Here is a 9,659-nt window from a genome sequence, read left to right as displayed (position 1 = left end):
CTGGGTTTTATGGTGCAGGTCGGCCTGCACGTTTGTCAGGCTCCCATCGTCTTTACCCACAACTACTTGTTTTGATTCTTGAGATAAACCACGTTTTGCCAATGAGAGTTTGGACAGTATGTGAGTCAGTTTTTCCAGGACAATTTTTTTTTTTCTTTCTTTCTCAGCTGCTGTATGTTGATGAGAGGCCCCTTGTATGTAGACTGTAGGCATAAGGAAAACACAAAATAAGGGATGGCTGTTGGTCATAGCTACAGTTTTTGGAATGATCGTCAAGTCTCAGATTCTAAAATGCTTGGAGTAATGCTGGTCTTGAGCACTGGCATTCAGCGTGGGTGATGACAGGCATGTCTTGAACTTGTCTGGTATATATACCTTCCTCTCCCCCTTTGGCAGATAGGGTCTCAGCCTGCAAACCTGGCTGGCCTGGAACTTAACCGTGTTTACCAGACTGACCTCGAACAAGATTTCGACCCATTTCTTGACAGAACCATTATAACGAGAAGCTGAACTTTACCCCTTCAAGGCTCACCATTATAGTAATCCGCCCTTCCCCTCTCTCCCTCCTTTTCCTTTTCTCTTTCACTCTCCTCCTCCCCCCTCCCCTTCTCCCTCTACCTTTGGAGTGCAGGGATGAAAAACTACCACACCTGGCCTATAGTCATTTTCTTAATCACCAAGCTGTGGTCTTTGTGACCACAGCTGATCTGTTTACTACTGGAATTTTATTACCAGAATGGGGAGGAGAAAATTTTGAGGGAAAAAAAATGTAGGAAGTAGTTTCTTATAGGAACTTGAAAAAGTCAACAATCTTGGAGATTTTTCCTCAACTTTTGAAAAACTAGGTGTTTTTTAAAATAATTCAGTAATTCGGCTACATTAGGCAGTAATCTCTTCGTTTGGTTCATCATTAGGTTAACATAATTGTTCAGTCTGATGTTTATTGTCAGATGAGAATATATATGTTATAATTTTAAAACTTTCTTCCACATACATATGCAGATTTTACAACCTTAGACAAATAAAATATCTCGTAAAAATTGGAGGAATTTGTATTTTCTTGTTGGTGAACCCCAGGGACTGAAAGGGCCTCAGGCTTGGAATCAAGTGCCTTTAATGAATGAATGATGTCACCGGCCAAAAAGAGAGAAAACAATAGAAGTTTTAAGTGTATTTAGAGGACGATAAAACTTTCAAATTGGTGGAAAGATGATTAAGTTGTATAATTGGCTAGCTGTATTGAAGAAATTGAACTAAATATTATGTGATACACTGAAAATAACATTCAAAGGGGAAAAAATGAAATATGTACCTATATGTAATTCTGAGGAATGAAAGGCCTTTTTTCTTAAGCATATTTCAAACGTTGAAGTAACCATAAAGGAAAAGTCTGGGGAAAAAAAATGAATACACTAAAAAATTGTAAGAATGTAAACCAAAAACAAGAAGAGGGGAAATCAGTGTTTGTAGTACTATGTATACAAGGATATTTAGAGTGCTGTCTTGTCCCCCGCCCCCCCCCCCCCCCAAATAGAACACAGAGATAAACTGTTAATAGGCTTGGGCCACCACTGATGTCTAATACAACACCAGATTCTCAGAGTTCTGCAGGTTGGAAGTTCAAGATCAAGGCATCAGTAGGTCTGGCCTCTTCTGGGTATTTCTGGTTTGCAACAGCTGCCTTCGTAGGACCTTGCCTCTGTGCCTTATGAATGTCATCCTTGGTGTCTCTTTCTCTTCTTACAAGACCAATCCTATTACATGGATTAGAGACCTGCTCTTGGGGCTTCAATTAACCGTAATTACCTCTTTAAAAGCTTTGTCTCCACACAGTCACATTGGACTTAGGACTTGAGCAAATGAAAGGGAGTAGGGCAGAGCATGTGCCGATCCCTACAGACTCAAAGTACTGAATGAGTAATGGTCTGCAACACTAAAAAGAAAAAAAGAAACAGTTTAAACAATTTATTGGCAATTAAAGTACTGAAAATTTAAACAAATAGTAAGATTTCTTTTTAAAACTGTCGTTTGGTGACTGATGAATTCAGAATGCAGAAAAACAGATAAAAGTAATTTTAAAAGAAGGACAGATTGGTTCTTAGTGACAGAACTATGTAATAAATAAAAGTAGATATGCCTCAGTGATTGATGAGTTTTTCGGAGGAGAATGCATCTATTTGTTCAGCTTCTTCCTCAGAGTTAAGGCTCAGTCATTAGCAACCATTTTGAACAAGGTAACTGTACGAAGTTGATTGAATTAAGAATATGCATCCAAATTGCTTTTCTTGTTCTGGGAGAAGAGACATGGAGTAAGAGCAAAGTCTGTATCATTAGGTCATCAGAGATGCATCGTTATTATGCATCGTCATTATGTATCATCAGAGATGAGCATTTTTTTTTTTTTTTTTGATTAAGGCAGCACTGGAGATAGCACAGGATTCTTGAACCTTCTCTGCAACTTCAGTTTCCATGGTGCTTTCCATAGAGAGAGCTCTTTCTGGGAGTCATTGGTGCGATGATCAGTTCCCACCTAATTATGTTCTGAGAATCCATACATTTATAGTAAAGATCTTTTTTTCCAGCATAATATTTTTTGTTGGTTATTTGGGAATTTTACACAGTGCACCCCGTTCACACTCGCTTCCCATTCCTCCCGGGTTCACCCTCCCACCTTTGTGTCCTCACCCCAAAAAGGAAAGAAACACACACAGAGCCGGGCAGTGGTGGTGCACGCCTTTAATCCCAGCACTCGGGAGGCAGAGCCAGGAGAATCTCTGTGAGTTCGAGGCCAGCATGGGCTACCAAGTGAGTTCCAGGAAAGGCGCAAAGCTACACAGAGAAACGCTGTCTCGAAAAACAAAAACAAAACAAAAGAAACACACACACACATACACACACACACACACCAGGTCCAATTTGTGTTGCCTATATTTTCATTTTAGGCATGGTCAAATTCCCAGTAGCCAGCTCCTTAAAGATAACTGAGGCCTTCTCCTCACCCATGCCAGAAGCCATCAACTGTGAAGAGCTACACTTCAGCAAACCTGTCACAATTTTTAAGGACTCTTCAGTTGCTTCCTGTCTAGACTGTTTCTTTTGTGGGAAGGAGGGAGAGGTTGTCACAGAAGCCTTCAATGCCTCTCATTCTCAACTATGAGTAGTCTGCAGTCATCGATACCACTGCAAAAAAAGCTTCCTTGCCCATAAGCCCATAACAGCCACGGTCAGCATAGAACCCAGACCTCAACATGGTCCCCAATGGCAGCATGGTTGGATTACAGACACCAAAGGACATCCACATGGTCTCTGGCATTAATGTGGACCACGAACACCAATATGGCCTCTGAAGGCAGTGTGGACCATGGAGGTCTTTGGAGGAGGCCCAATCTAGAAAATGAATCATTCTCCATCTCAGTTATCTTGCTGTTGCTCAGAGCAGAGCCATTGTGTAGCTGCAAGGCATGTTCAGGGACAGAGCCTCAGCAAGGTCCAGGCTGCTGCACACCACCCTGCTTGCCCTGCTCAGCAATGACATTCTCCCTCCATCCACCGCAGCCATGCTTTTACATCTGTTGTCACCACTGCCTAGTCTCTGGCTTTGCCTCTCTCTAACGTAAGCGTGCCACTCTGTTCCGCCATCCTTCCCATCTCTCCATCTAACATTTATTCATTGAAGTGGCATTGCGAACTGCAGTGTGTTACACAGTATATTTTTTTTGCCCAAACATGCAAATTCTTATTGCAGTGAGTCATTGGTCTGTTTCAAGGTTTCTGGTTTCAGAAGCACCACAAATACTGATTCATCACCGAGACTCCTCTCAGATATCCTGTTGTTCAGAGTCAGAATGATCTCGTGGCTGGGTAGGGCAGGGCATCTGGGGGCAGGATCTGAGAAAGCAGCATGCTTGCACACCTCTCTGCCCTCAATGCAGGCTGCCCTAAGGCTCACCAGGTATGACTGTCAGGCAGCCCACAGGCAGCACCCACAGCCTCCTGCTTTCCTTCCCACAGCAGGGCAAGCAGTTCATGGCTCTATGCTGCAGGCTAGGCCATGCTGTACAGGCTGGGCCCACTGTCCCTAGCCTGCTGGACCTGCCCTACTTAACAATGTCATGTTTCTTTGTCCACCACCGCCATGCCTCTAGCTTCGTTACTCTTTGCCATACGAGGCTCTGCTCTGCCGTGCCGTCTTTCCTTCCAATATGGTGAGTCCACTTTTTAAAAGCATCTTCCCATAAGACCTGCCTTTTTTCAAGTTGTTCTGGAGATAGTGCCAGCTCTGCCGGCTCCTCCTCCTCTGCCACCCTGTCTCCCCTTGGAGCCTCTGTGGGTCTCCCAGGTTCCTCAGAGCTGCTCCATAGTCCCTGGGGTGCTAGCTACTACTTCCAACTTGAATCTGTGAGTTTGAGACCAGCCTGATCTCTAGATAGTGAGTTCCAGGCCAGCCACAGATACCTCGTGATACCTGTCCAAAGTGAAGAAAGTGGCCATGGAACTGCACTTAACAGTCTGAAGAAAATAAATCTCTGGCCAAAATTAGATACAGCAGGGTAAAACTGTAGTTCAACATAGAGTCGTCCAATCTCATGGCTGAACTGTCAACACAACCAACTAGAGAGATTAGCAGATAGGCCAATGATGAGAAGTAAACACAGCAGGACATGTCCAGTCAGTTGGGTCTCCATTCTGCAGGTACTGCTCTTCTTCTTGGGCTGATGATCACTTAGAGGGCAATTCCCATATGATAGGGACTAAAACCAATCCTTCTGTTCATCAAAATGGATTGCATTTTGTTTTGATTGTTTGTTTTAGAAGATTTTTTTTTTGTTTTTTGGGTTTTTTTTTTTTTTTTTGGTTTTTCGAGACAGGGTTTCTCTGTGTAGCTTTGTGCCTTTCCTGGGACTCACTTGGTAGCCCAGGCTGGCCTCGAACTCACAGAGATCCGCCTGGCTCTGCCTCCCGAGTGCTGGGATTAAAGGCGTGCGCCACCACCGCCCGGCAGAAGATCTGTTTTTTATTGTGATAAAAGAGTTTTCTGAAAGTCCAAAGTTTTTATTCTCTGTTGTGACTCCACTGACCCCCAGAACCTCTCTTTACCGGGGACTCACAGCTGCCATACTAGGCTGGTACTCAGGTAGGAGACCTTCATCCTCCTTCTTGTCCTCCATTCTGTCTCTCCAGATTTACCCTTCGTCCTGCTATAGTCTGCCTGCAGGAGGCCCTCCTCACTGCCAGCCCACTTCCAACCCTAGGTACTTGGCCCCTATCCCAGATGCCTCTAGTTTTTTCTTATTGTCCCTCTCAACCTTTCATTATAGGCCATCTTCATTCCTTTGTGACTCACTACCAACCTGCATAACAGCTCTCTACCTGGCACTGAGCTGCAAAACAGCTTTGTACCTGAGACCTCAAAACAATCACACTTGGCTGGGACCCAGAACTGCTCTCTACCAGGGACCCCACAGCCACCATATTTGGCTGGGACTCAGGGATCCCACAGCTTCCACACTTGGCTAGGATCCAGAGTAGGCAATAACATCCAAAGAAAAATGCCCACCCAACAAAAGACAAGAAAAGACAAGATGACAAGACATCTATGACAAGAAACACTTCAAATGTAACTCCATACGTCTAGATCCAACGAAATAAGCACTAACATGAACAAGACAATATACCTCCTTCAGGAGCCAGAAATCCTATTGTGTTAGACCCTGAGAAAAATAATTTGACTGAATCAGCATAAGAAAAGGGCTTCACCCTTGTGAGTTCCTGGGGATTTCCCTAGCTCCAGATTTCTCCCTAATCTCTTAATGGTTCACTCTGTCAAGATATCTCTTTCATTGCTGCCCCTCCCCCAACCCAGCCATCTCAAACCCTCATGTTCCACCCCCCCATCTCCTCCCTTCTACTCCCCATCCCAGGAGATCCCAGGAGATCTTAACCCTTTCCCCTTCCTGGGGAGATCCATGCATGTCCCTCTTAGGGTCGTCCTCTTTACCTAGCTTCTCTGGAGCTGTGGATTGTAGCTTGTTTATCCTTTGCTTTGTATCTAATAATCACTTACGAGTGAGTACATACCATGTTTGTCTTCTTGGGTCTGGGTTACCTCACTCAGAATGATTTTTTCTTTTTTTTTTTTTTTTTTTTTTTTTGGTTTTTCGAGACAGGGTTTCTTTGTGTAGCTTTGTGCCTCTCCTGGGACTCACTTGGTAGCCCAGGCTGGCCTCGAACTCACAGAGATCCACCTGGCTCTGCCTCCCGAGTGCTGGGATTAAAGGCGTGCGCCACCACCGCCCGGCTTTCTTTTTTTTTTTTTTTTTTTTTTTAGAATGATTTTTTCTAGTTCTATCCATTGGCCTACAAATTTCATGATGACTTTTTATTTTATTTTATTTTAAACCACTGCGTAATACTCCATTGTGTAAATGTACTACATTTTCTTTGTCCATTCTTCAGTTGAGGGGCATCTAGGCTGTTTCCAGGTTCTGGCTGTTATGAATAATGCTGCCATGAACATAGTTAGGCAAATGTCCTTGTGGTGTGGTTGATTATCTTTTAGGTATATGCCCAGGAGTGGTGTTGCTGGGTCTTGAGGTAGGTTGATTCCCAATTTTCTGAGATACTGCCAGACTGATGTCCAGAGTGGCAGGAGGTACAAGATTGCACTCCCACCAGTAGTGGAGGAGTGGGGAACACATTTTTTAAAAATAAATTTATTTATTTATCTTACATCCCAGCGGCAATTTCCCCTCTCTCCTCTCCTCCCAGCCGCTCCCCTCTGTCCCCCTCTGTTCCCATTCCCCAATCCTCTCCCCCTGCATCTCTGTCCAGGAAAGGGCAGGTCTCCCATTAGTATCAACAAAACATGGCAAATCAAATTGCAGCAAGACTAAGCACCTCTTCACGCATTAAGATTGGGCAAGGTGACCCAGCACGAGGAATAGGGTCCCAAAGGCCTGTAAAATAACTGGAGACAGCCCCTGTTCTGGGGGAACAAATTTTTATAGAAAAAAAATAAACATCTTGTTTTGAGAGGTTTAAATATTGCTGAGGTTATATTTTTTCCTGAATTTTGATGAATGAGTCTTAGGAGTCTAGGTGTGGAAAGCCATATCAATAACCAAAACATTTATGAATGACCAGGTATTGTTTCAGATTCTTTCCATAAGACAGGTGTTTTAATTATTACAAAAGCATGTGATATATTCTCATTTTGTGTGTGTATGTTTGTGCACATGTATATTTCTGTGTGTGCTCATGTGTACATGCAAGTGTGTGTGCACCTGTGGACATGTGTGTGTGGAGGTCAGAGGTCAACATTTTGTGTCTTTCTCTGTTGATACCCACTTTAGTTTCTAAAACAGCATCCTTCGCTGAACCAGTAGTTCACCGATTTGACAGGGCTGTCTGGCTAGTGACCTCACCACCTCTGTCTCCATTGTCCCAGCGCTGAGATTACGGATGTGTGCCAAAGTGTCTGGCCTTTCACATGGGTATTAAAGGTAAAAAGATCAGGTCCTCAAGCTTGCATAGCAAGCACTCTATGAACCGAGCCATCTCCCCAGCCCCTGATTCTCATTTTAAAAATGAGAAAAAGAATCCTGGTAAGGTGAAGTGGGATGCCCTTGTTACATACCTCGGTGAGATTTGAGTTAAAGTCTCCCTCTCATGTTTAAGCTTTTAATCAATACACTATACCAGATTTTAGCTGAGAACAAAATTGAGAAGTTGTCGGATGTGAGAAGTCTGCATTATCACCTCTCACTGACCTTTCTTCCTGCAGAGAACTCTCTTATTGAAGTAAACAGCTTCTTCCTGGTTTTAATCATCTATCTTCATCAAGAGATTCATGTTTAATTTGAGTATTAATCCTCATCTGTATCTTTCTAAAGACTTTAGGAAACATCAATAGGTTTTTTTTTTTTGAACAAAGATAAATTCTTAATTCTGAAACCCTACAACTCCTGAGGTCAAGTTTAACAGTTTGTATTATGTTAGGATCCTTAGGATCCCAGCAGACACGACAACGTTCTAGGGTCTATCGAATTCTCTTTCCATCCCTACCCTGGAGCTCTATGAACTTGGCCAATTTACCCAACTTATTTAATGTCAGCTTGCTCATCTGTCTTTTGTTGTATGTGTGTTGAGCCTTCATATTGGACACCCCTGTCATAGAATCTCTTTTTTCACAATATTCAAAGTGGCTGATACTGCTGTGGGATGTTCTGTATGGCAAATGTGTTGCTGATTAGTTAATAAATAAAACACTGATTGGCCATTGGCTAGGCAGGAAGTGTAGGCGGGACAAGGAGGAGAATAAAGCTGGGAAGTGGAAGGCTGAGTCAGAGAGACACTGCCAGCCGCCATGATGAGAAACAGCATGGAAGATGCCGGTAAGCCACGAGCCATGCGGCAAGGTATAGATTAATGGAAATGGATTAATTTAAGCTGTAAGAACAGTTAGCAAGACGCCTGCCACAGTCATACAGTTTGTAACCAATATAAGTCTCTGTGTTTACTTGGTCGGGTTTGAGTGGCTGTGGGACTGGCAGGTGAGAGAGATTTGCCCTGACTGTGGGCCAGGCAGGAAAACTCTAGCTACTTTCAATCTTTGGACTTAATTTTGAACATGGACAAAACAGTCATGATATGGACTGTGCTTCACACATCCTTTGCGTCCTTCTTTGTTTACAAATCATTTTCATACTATATAGGGTTTTTTTTTTTTTTTGCGTGTGTGTGTTTGTGTGTGTGTGTGTGTGTGAGAGAGAGAGAGAGAATTAATCTGTTCTGGCTTTTAGATTTTATTTTTGTCAAGAGTTTTGTGAATGCTTCTCTTGAAATGCTTGATCTGACCCAAGTTGACAAGTACTTATTTTCCTTCCTAAAGGAAAAGCCCATTAACACCTCGAAAAGTTTCAAACCATAAGATTCCCACTACTGTACTCTAAATGTTCTCTCCAATTCTGACCGACAGAGCCACTACTCATAAAATACTTGGTAAAGGAGCACAGTCATCCCCATTGCCACAAAACTGTAACATAGGAAGTGCTCATGTATATGTATAGATGCAGATGTACATATATTTCTGGCCTCTCAAAACAATGAAATTGCATTATTATTCTACACTTGATCTTAGCCAAAAGGCCGAGAAGTGATGCATTATTATTCTCTTAGTGATTTATTTATTTATTTGTTTATGAATTTGAGGTTAACAGAAGATCCACTGTATCAGATACTGATTTTGCCAGACTGTCTTTAATAACACTTGTATAGCTAAGGTGTTTTTTTTTAAATGTTTGACAGTTTCTTACGTATATACAATGTATTGTGATTGTGTTTACCTCTATTCCCTGTTACCACTTTCTTTTCTGTTTGAGCCTTTTATCCTTCCAAGTTAGTACCTCAGTGGTGTGGTGATATTGTGTTCCCCAATATATCGTGCACCCTAATAATCTGGGGTCAGAGAACAGAACAGCCACTAGACAGACATAGAGGCCAGAAAATGGTGGCACTCACACCTTTAATCCTAGCATTCCAGAGGCAGAGATCCATCTGGATTTCTGTGAGTTCAAAGCCACACTGGAAACAGCCAGGCATAGTGACTCACACCTTTAATCCCAGGAAGTGATGGCAGAAAGCAGAAAGGCATATAAGGT

The 9,659-nt window shown here is 42.8% G+C and overlaps 1 pseudogene; it reads right to left on the bottom strand.

Annotated features, from left to right (window-relative positions):
• Positions 1-8,999: 8,999 nt before the first annotated feature.
• LOC128106013 (uncharacterized) lies at positions 9,000-9,159 on the bottom strand (annotated as a pseudogene).
• Between the last annotated feature and the right edge of the window lie 500 nt (positions 9,160-9,659).

The sequence above is a fragment of the Peromyscus californicus genome, unplaced genomic scaffold (assembly GCF_007827085.1).
Source record: "Peromyscus californicus insignis strain IS unplaced genomic scaffold, ASM782708v3 Scaffold_11__1_contigs__length_118956290, whole genome shotgun sequence".
In the NCBI taxonomy this organism is placed as follows: domain Eukaryota; kingdom Metazoa; phylum Chordata; class Mammalia; order Rodentia; family Cricetidae; genus Peromyscus; species Peromyscus californicus.
This window is presented reverse-complemented; position numbering and strand designations above follow the sequence as displayed.